This window comes from Mus pahari, chromosome X (assembly GCF_900095145.1).
Source record: "Mus pahari chromosome X, PAHARI_EIJ_v1.1, whole genome shotgun sequence".
In the NCBI taxonomy this organism is placed as follows: domain Eukaryota; kingdom Metazoa; phylum Chordata; class Mammalia; order Rodentia; family Muridae; genus Mus; species Mus pahari.
In genome coordinates this window covers 136,680,091-136,690,442 of record NC_034613.1, presented here as the reverse complement: position 1 = coordinate 136,690,442, position 10,352 = coordinate 136,680,091, and positions in this window count along the sequence as shown.

Here is a 10,352-nt window from a genome sequence, read left to right as displayed (position 1 = left end):
TGTGTGTGTGTGTGTGTGTGTGTGTGTGTGTGTGTGTGTTGTATGTGCACTCCTGCTTTCTAAATACCACTAACATTTCTGGTTTTATGGATTTTAGTTTGAACTCAGTTGGTTTACTTCTCCAGGAGACTTGCCCCCTCTCCCTTTGGATTACAAGGCACCACGGTGTGTCAGAGCTCAGTTCTCTCCCCCTCAGGTAGGCACCATCCTCACTTTCAGTGGCTATAGTAACAGTGATTCCAACACTAACACATCCTGTTCAGTGACTAGCAAGTAGGATTAAAAAGGAAAATATTATGATTGGTAGTACAATGAGTTTATATCTGAGAAATGTTTCTTTAACTCCTAAACAGAAACAAAATACCTATGATGTTTTTTCTTCCTTTAAATTACCATGTGCCAAAGGTTCATGGCATAACTACCACAGTCATCTTATAATCTTGAAGGGAACCAACATATATTACATTAAAAACCTGGTTCCCTGATTAAAAAAAAAACAAATTGCAAAAATAAATGAAGTATTTTCCCTCTAAATGTTGTTGACTATTGTGTCACGGTTATTAATAAATGCAATGTTGCTTAAGTCCTGTTGGTTTAAGTTTTCTCTTACTTGTAGCTTTTACCACTGAACTGGATATGAAGATGCAGCTCCTATCAAAAACTGATACTTGTTGTCATGGTCTCTGTGAGCATATATCACAGCACTGCTTGTTTTCTTCTGGATTTCAAAATCGCCTTAAGAAAATATCTATGTTTGGGTATAAAATAGAGAAGCTAATGCAGGAAGTTTATAAACTTTTAAAATAGTGAGAATTTCCTTCCTTGATCTCTCAGTTTTACCTCTCTTAATTTTTTTTTCTTATTCCAATGTCTTTTTCATTTCTTCCACACAACTGAATTTTAGGTTCACTTCTAGGATAATTTATCTCCAGGTTTTGTATTTTGATTTTTTTTACTTGCCAAGAGACCCTTGCTAGCTATAGCAAACATGGCATGGTCGACAGATACTTTTGAGAAAACCTGGAAACAAGGTTGACAGTTAGGAAAGTTGAAGGAGAATAAAGCACAACTCAGCCAAAATTCCATGTAACATCCAAGCAAGCTTTCCCTCTTACAGAGTCATATTTACTAGCAAAGAATGCAATTCAGAGCTAAAATTTCAGCAAAAAAAAGGAGTACAGAAGATCTCAGAGAAAATTATTTGAGACTTAACTGATTTTGTAAAACTTGTCCTTAGAAGAACAAGTCATTTTGGGTAAGAAAAATATTTATAATTGATTCATTTCTTAATCTCTACAAATCTATTTCAATTCAGAAAGCATTCAATGGGAGCCTCTCTTCAGCTCTGTCCTGCACTGAATGGTTAGTTTGAACACAGAAATATGAAACAAAACAACACTGTTCTCTGTGCTAAAGCAGCTCACACCTGGCTCCGATTCTAGCTAAAAACTGCTAAATCGACATATAAATACGGCTTTTTGAAAGCAACAAGGGTAGATTTCCAGTGCTAACTGGAGTGCCCGGGGGCATCACACAAAATAGGATTTGAACTAGATCATAAAGATTCATAGGGAAGAAGACACCCCAGATGAGAAGATTGGAGTGCAAAAAAATGACACTTCCAAATTGACAATGGAGCATACAAGTTGTATGCTCTTTATGATTTTCTCTTTGAATGTTAGCTAAACAGCAAGATTCATTTGCTCATCTTCCTTTCCCTGACCTGCCAGGTGTTAAAACTTCTCTGTCTTTGGCTATTGTTCAGCTCGCCTCAGTCTGAGCACTACAATTTTAGGCATAACTTCTGCTCTTTGTGGGATGGTTCTTGCATAAAACCCATTCTCAATGTTTTCTGTGGTATTCTCGATGCAAGAAACAGATGGCAGAATCTAAAGTCATTTCTCTTTATAGACCATTCAAGATGTAAGTGGTGGACCTGGATGCTGTGGAATAGGATGCTTACAGATCTTTTATGCGGTTTTCACTTCAATGGTCTGATTGATTGTTTTTAAGAAGCAGTAACCATTCCTCACATATGTATTTAAATAGTAGAAATTTATTTTATTTTCAATCCCTCTTTAACTTTGCAGATTTTGAATATAATTGCTTGATTTAACTTTGTAACACAAGTATAACACCCATGTTATAGTATCCTTTGGCATCTGTTCAGTGTTGGCCTCATACGTCCTAGTCTCTTCAACACACAGTAAACATATGTGAAGCTCTCTACTATATGCTTTCTCTAAGAAACACAACAATGACTATAAATAAATAAAATAGTGACTATAAATAAAGTCTCAATAAACTGACTATAAAGAAAGGTCATTAAGTGTATAAACCAAGTGATAATTTGGATGATATACTGAGAGTTCAACTACTTGATAACAGTAATCCTTAGTAACTCACTGCAGCGTTTTTATGTTAATCCTATATTATTTAATATATGGATATTAATACTCAATTATTTTATAATACTTTTATTGATTCTTTGAGAATTTCATACATTGTGTTTTCATCATACTCATATCCTCCCCATCTCTTACTGCATCTATCCTCCATCCCATAGTGATCATATTTTGTGCCCATTTAACTTTGTAACACAAACATGTGTGTGTGTGTGTGTGTGTGTGTGTGTGTGTGTGTGTGTGTGTGTATACTTTAAAAATCCCTCAAGTCCAATTAGTGCTTTAGTGTTGCCTATATACTCTTGGGTGTGTGACCTCCTACTGTAGTGTGCTACCAATCAGGGGCCATGCACTCAAAGAAAATGACTGATCTCCCAGCAACTTTCAAATGCCAATAGGTCCAAAGCAAAAGGTGGAACTTCGTGTTCACCTTCCTCCTCCATGCTAAGATTTTATCTGACTTGAGCTTGCGCAGGTCTTGTGCATACTGCTACAGTGACTGAGTTCTTATGTGCAACTGCATTATCTTGTTCAGAAAACAGATTCTTTGTAGTCGTCCAGTGCTTCTGGGCTCTTGCAATCTTTCTGGCCCCCTCTTGTACAATGATCTCTGAGCACTGGGAGCAGGGTGTGTGGTAGAGATGTCTCATTAGGACTGAGCACTCCATAGTACTCAATTCCCCAAAATAGTGTATGTAAGAAACATAACAATTAAGCACAGAATAAATGATGCTATACTTACTATACTCATTATACATAGAGTGCTTCATTAATAATGCAGCCTGAAAAATAAAAGAAATATCCTCACAGAGGAAAGGTTATTGGCATTGTCTAGAGAAATAAAGAGGATTATCTAGAAGACAGAGGTATAAAAGATCTTGAATAAAAGGAGTACCACATAAAAAGGAATGAAGACAAATAATGGGTCATTTAGGTCATTTTTAAGAATCACAAGAATTTTGATATTGCTTAAACCTAAAGTAAATGTGAAAGAATGACAGGCAGTACAGAGGAGTAGACAAAAACAACAGCAAAAAGTTGCTGGCTAAATATAGATATTTTCTACCCATTCTAAGATATGTGATACTTAAACTTTGATCAAGAATAACAGATTTTATTTATATTTTTAAAATTTTTATTTATTTATTTATTTTATGTACATGAGTACATTGTTGTTATACAGATGGTTGTGAGTCATTATGTGGTTGGTGGAAATCAGACGCAGGACCTCTGCTTGCTCTGGCCCTGCTCACTCTGGCCCAAAGATTTACTTATTATTATATGTAAGTACATTGTAGCTATCTTTAGACACACCAGAAGAGGGTGTCAGATCTCATTACAGATGACTGTGAGCCACCATGTGGTTGATGGGATTTGAACCCAGGACCTTCAGAAGAGCAGTCAGTATTCTTAACTGCTGAGCCATCTCACCAGCCCCACATTTTTTTATTTTGAAAAGAATAGGCTTATGTAGTGGGATATGCTGATTTTTTTAATTTCCTTGGTTTCTGTTGTTATGTCTCCCTTTTAATTTCTGATTGTGTCAATTAGGATACTGTCTCTGTGCCCTCTGGTTAGTCTGGCTAAGGTTTTATCTATCTTGTTGATTTTCTCAAAGAACCAGCTCTTGGTTTTGTTGCTTCTTTGTATTGTTCTTTTTGTTCCTACTTGATTGAGTTCAGCCCTCAGTTTAATTATTTCCTACTGTCTACTCTTCTTAGGTGTATTTGTTTCTTTTTGTTCTAGAGCTTTCAGGTGTGCTGTCAAGCTGCTAGTGTATGCTCTCTCCAGTTTCTTTTTTGGAGACACTCAGAGCTCTGAGTTTTTCTCTTAGCACTGCTTTCATTGTGTTTTGTAAGTTTGGGTACGTTGTGGCTTTATTTTTCATTAAATTCTAAAAAGTCTTTAATTTCTTTATTTCTTCCTTGACCAAGTTATCATTGAGTAGAGTATTGTTCAGCTTCCATGTATGTGTGCTTTCTGTTGTTTTTGTTGTTATTGAAGATCAGCCTTAGTCTGTGGTGATCTGATAGGATGCATGGGATTATTTCAGTCTTCTTGTGTCTGTTGAGGCCTGTTTTGTGACTGATTATATAGTCAGTTTTGGAGAAGGTACCATATGGTGTTGAGTAGAAGGTATATTATTTTGTTTTAGGATTAATTGTTCTATAGCTATCTGTTAAATCCATTTGGTTCATAACTTCTGTTAGTTTCACTGTGTCTCTGTTTAGTTTCTGTTTCCAGGATCTGTCCATTGGTGAGAGTCAGATGTTGAAGTCTCCCACTATTGTGTGAAGTACACTATGTGCTTTGAGCTTTAGTAAAGTTCCTTTTATGAATGTGGGTGAGGACCTAGCTATACCACTTGCGGGTATATACTCAAAAGATGCTCCAACATATAACAAGGACACATGCTTCACTATGTTCATAGCAGTCTTATTTATAATGGCCAGAAGCTGGAAAGAACCCAGATGTCCTTCAACAGAGGAGTGGATACAGAAAGTGTGGTACATTTACGCAATGGATTACTACTCAGCTATTAAAAACAATGACTTCATGAAATTTTTAGGCAAATGGATGGAATTAGAAAAGATCATCCTGAGTGAAGTAACCCAGTCACAAAAGAACACACAAGGTATGCACTCACTGATAAGTGGATATTATCCCAAAAACTCAGAATACCCAAGATACAATTCACAGACCATATGAAGCTCAAGAAGAAGGAATACCAAAATGTGGATGCTTCAATCCTTCTTAGGAGGGGGAACAAAATACTCCAGGGAGGTAGAGTGTAGGAGGGACTTGGGAGGATGAGAGGAGGGAGAGGGAGTAAAAGGGGGACAGGATCAGGTGTGGGAGGAGAAGGGGATGGTATACAAAGGGTCGGTAATTTGAAAAGAGGTGTGTAGCAATGGGGAACTAGGGGTAGCCACCAGCAAGTCCCAGATGCCAGGAAAGCAAGAGGCTCCCAGGACCCAACAGGGATGAAATTAGCTGAAATGCTCAAAAAAGGGGTGGGAGAAACTGTAGAGAACATATCCAATGGTTAGGCAAGGCCCCTGGTTGGAGGATAGGGCCACCCACTCAGCTCCAAATTTTTAACCCAGAATTGCTCCTGTCTAAAGGAAATATGGGGACAAAGTGTGGAGCAGAGACTGAAGGAAAAGCCATTTAGAGACTGCCCCACCTGGGGATCCATCCCATATACAGTCACCAAACCCAGACACTATTGAGAATGCCAAGAAGTGCTTGCTGATAGGAGCCTGGTATAACTGTTTCCTGAGAGGCTTTGCCAGTGCCTGACAAATACAGAGGTAGATGCTCTCAGCCAACCATTGGACGGAGCACAGGGTTCCCAATGGGGTAGTTAGAGAAAGTTCTGAGGGAGCCGAAGGGAATTGTAACCCCATAGGAAAAATAATATCAACCAACCAGAACCCCCGCATCTCCCCAGAGCTCCCAGGAACTAAACTACTAACCAAAGAGTACACATGGAGGGACCCATAGCTCCAGCCACATATGTATCAGAGGATGCCCTTGTCTGGCATTAATGGGAGGAGAGGTCCTTGGTCCTGGGAAGGCTTGATGCCCCAGTGTAGGGGAATCCCAGGGCAGTGAGGTGGAAGTGGGTGGGTGGGTAGTTGAACACCCTCATAGAAGTAGGAGGAGGGGGGATGGAATAGGGGTTGGGGGGGAACCAGGAAAGGGGATAACATTTGAAATGTAAATAAATAAAATATCCAATAAAAAGAATAATCACTTTTACATATCAAATTGACAGACAACACTTTTATATTAGATTAAGATTGCAATTGTAGTAGGCATGGAAAGTCACACAGTAGACTTGAGAAAATGGTAATTTCAACAACTGACAACTGGAGACTGACATTGACAGGACAGAGTTAGCCAGAGCCAGGCTGACTCCATGACAAACTGGCAGTTTGAAAGACTAGGCCTAAGTTTCTGCTTCCCTGTACTGGAAAAGTTTGGAACAAGTCAATTCTAGGAAAAGCCGTACCTCCCAGGCAGCCAATCAGGAAGCTGCACCACCACCTAACTTGAGACAACCTCGTGGCTCAAGAAGAGCTGTAGAAGCTGCCCTATCACTTAGCTTGAGCCAAGTATAGTTAATTAGCAAAAGTCCCCCCCCCCCACAGCCTCCCAGATCCTTAACCATTCACAAAGGCACCTAAACCCCTGGAGATAGAACCTACCAATCAAGGGGATAGAACTAACTATCAAAGGAAAGAAAGGTAAGAGTCCCCCACTCCTGCCCTAACAGTCTTTAAACTGACCCTGCCCAGTCCATGTCAGTCTTCCATCCTGAAGTGTGATGAACCTTGGCATGCAGGTTCTCTGTCGAGTAAGTGCTTTTTACTGTTGTATATTATTTGAGCCTGGGGCATCATTCTTTGCAAATTACAGACCCTTACAACATGAGGTAAATTATGGTGACCTATAAAGGATCAGCAAAGATTTTCTCCCTAATAGGAATGAACATGGAAGGGATGAGAAGAAAAATACCTTCAGGATATCTCTCATGTTTCTAAAAACTAAGTAGATTGAGAGGTCATTCACAGAGTTGGAATAAGAATTCAGTTTTGAATAGGTTGGTCTTACCAGACATCCAAGTAGAAGTATCAACCTGAAAATTTTATCGTTTAGACATCATAGATGGTAGGCTAACACTATAGATTTCACAATTCACATGTATTAGTGGTCAAGTTTAAATCAAGATGATTTAAGAAGCAAGTCTTTAATAAGGAACTTGACTCTACTTTTGCCATCTGATTGATGAAAACTTGTACACCTTACCACCTCTCTCAGTAAACCTGAAAAACTTGGTAAGAAAGCTTGAATATTCCCTACTTTAGTTCCAGAAGGGAGTTCAACTCATTCAAGAGCAAGACGATCCATGCAAGGAAATCATAATATTTGCTTCACCACCTAAAAGCCTACATTGTTTCCTCTAAAACTTTTTACTATTGTCTTAATTTGTTTTTTTTTTTTAAATGCTTCAATGAAACACCATGAAGAACAAATAAGTTAGGGAGAAAAGGGTTTAATCAGCTTAAACTTACACATCATTGTTCATCATCGAAGTATGTCAGGACAGGAACTCAAATAGCATCGAAATCAAGAGGCAGGAGCTGATGAAGAGGCTATGAAAGTCTGCTACTTCCTGGCTTGTTCTTCACGGTTTGTTTGATCAGCCTGCTGTCTTATAAAACCCAGAACCACCAGCCCAGGGATGGCACCACCCACAATGGTGAGGGCCCTCCTCCAACAATCAACAATCACTAATTAAGAAAACACCCTACAGGCTTGCCTACAGCTTGATTTTATATAAGCATTTTTTTCAATTGAGGCTTTCTCCTCTCAAATGACTTTAATTTGTTTCAAGTTCACCTAAAATTATACAGCATGACTATGTGAGTAATCTCTTCATACACACTTAGTACATGTGCAGTGTCACCAGAAAAATTTTAGATATGTGTAAAGAATACATTCTTCATCCCTTGTATGAGAAAAATATGGTAAAATTGTGTCCAGATGTAAATGTCCAGTGATGTATACCTTTCTTATGATAATACATAGTTTTGTGTAATTAAGTAATTATGATCTTAGTAATGGAAAAATTATGCTTTAGCATGTATAACATGCATATATAAAGGATAAATGATCAAGGCATGGAAAATTGTAGGATAAAATCAGTATTTAAACACCAGGCATAAGAAGAATCCATGAAGGAGTCTGAAAATGACTTGGCAGAAAATGAAGATATGCAGAATCCCAGCAAGAAGAGCCTTTTAAGAAGGAAAAACAATTCCTCATAGTCAAATATTTAACAGATTTAAATTATAGTTGAAAGCTACAACTGGTTTAGTAATTAAGATGCCAAGAATAAAATATTGTTTGATTTCTAGAACATCTATATGAAGAAATATCTCTCAAAGTTTTGGCCATTACTATCTTTGATACATTTATAAAGAATCAATCATGTGGACTATTTTCATGTTAACACCACATCAACACCCACTTCTCTCCATAAAAATAATCATAGATTAATTAGATAAGTTCTTTAAACCAGATTTTACTGAAAATCTATAGGCAGTAACAAATAAAGTAATGAAATATGACAAACATATATTTCAAAGGCATAATTTGGTGGCCAAAAATAGATTAATTCCCATCCTAAACTAAATTCTGACACTCAGTATTCAATATGAGTTTATGATTCACCTAGACATTATCACATATAAAACCCTAAAACTATTAAAATAAAATCAGATTTGCACCAGAATTAATACTTTTTACATGATGAGAGCTTTATGTCATATGTGGATCTATTAAGTTTTTATTATAGGTAGATGAATTTTAATTCAGCAACATGGCTGCTCTGGCAAGAGATCACATGCAAATACCTTCTAAGTCTATGTTATCAGGGTGGAATACAGACATGCCCTGGTTTACAGTATGATCTGGCTGGAATATAGACATGCCCTTAGTATACACCTTTAATCCATAAAGATGACAGTAAGGTTAGTTTGTAGAAGGAAGCAGTCGTGTTTGAAAGTGACATCTAATTGAGAGACAAAGTGGCCAATCAGAGAAAGATTTGAGAGAATGAGTCAGAGATAAGATATGCACAACTTTGATGAGAACAACACAGGAAAAAGAGGCTACTGAAGAGCAGAGCAGGGAGATAGAAAGGTCAGTCAGCTGAATGCAGCTGAGTTCATTTGAGTTTGGACAATTCTGTTCTGTCAGTTTGACAGTTGTACAATTCTGTTTGGACAGTTGGTCAGTTGGGAGTCAGTGCAATGAATGCAGTGCAGTGGAATTCAGTTTGTTGATGAGTTCATGTGGTTCAGTGTAGGTCAACAGAGGCAGTTGAAGCCAAGGAATAAGAAGTAGCTAGAAGATAACAGATTTCCAAGCAAAGGAATTTAATGCGAAGTTGAAAAAAGTCAGATTAAATCAGTCAGCTTGTTGAGGAGCCACAACAGCTGAGTTGACCCAGCCAGCGAGAGTTCAGAAAGAGCTAGAAACGATGAGTTTGTTCAGTAGTAAACCTCCAAGACAACAATTACATCTGGCAAATAAAAGTTACTTTTACAATTATATTCCAACTTCATTTAGTATCTTCTTTTGCCTGAAGCTTGGGGTCAAAGAAATCTTAATATCACAATGAAATTTGCTGTGGTTTCTGACCTTGATTTTCTATAGCAAGTAGAAATTAGTTCTATCAACTTCTAAATGACCATGGTCATGTCTTAGCATTACTTTTCAGTTCATTTCTCTGCCATTATACCTTCTAATCTGTTGCTTCCAGTTTCACAACTACAAGATCTAAGTTACAGCCCCAAATAAATATACAGTAGGTATCTTTAGCACAAAATCTATTTTTACATATTTCTGAATCATATTTAGGACACTGGCAAAATTAAGCAAGCACTCCTAAATGGATTTATTATGATTAAGTCAAAGCACAGGTTCACAATTGTTTCTTTGTTTTTATTAGAAGTTATAATGGTTATTTCATTAAATGGGTTGGAATAAATTTCTGTGTCAGTGGTTCTCAACCTGTGGGTCAAAAACCCTTGGAGGTTATGTATCAGCCATCCTGCATATCAGATGTTTACCTTAAAATTCATAACAGTAGCAAAAATAAAGTTATAAAGTATCAATAAAATAATAATATGTTGGAAGTTACCACAACATGAAGGACTATATTAGGAGGTCACACACTATTAGGAAGGTTGAGAACCATTGACCTATAGAATTGTGTTTTGTACATATCTCAGTTTCACCACATACCACATAATCCTGAAACATTTCATTATTATTTGTGAGACTTATTATCTTCATATATTAAACGCAGGTGTGATGGTTTGAATAGATATGGCCTCCATATACTCATGGGTTTGAATGCTTAGCCCTAGG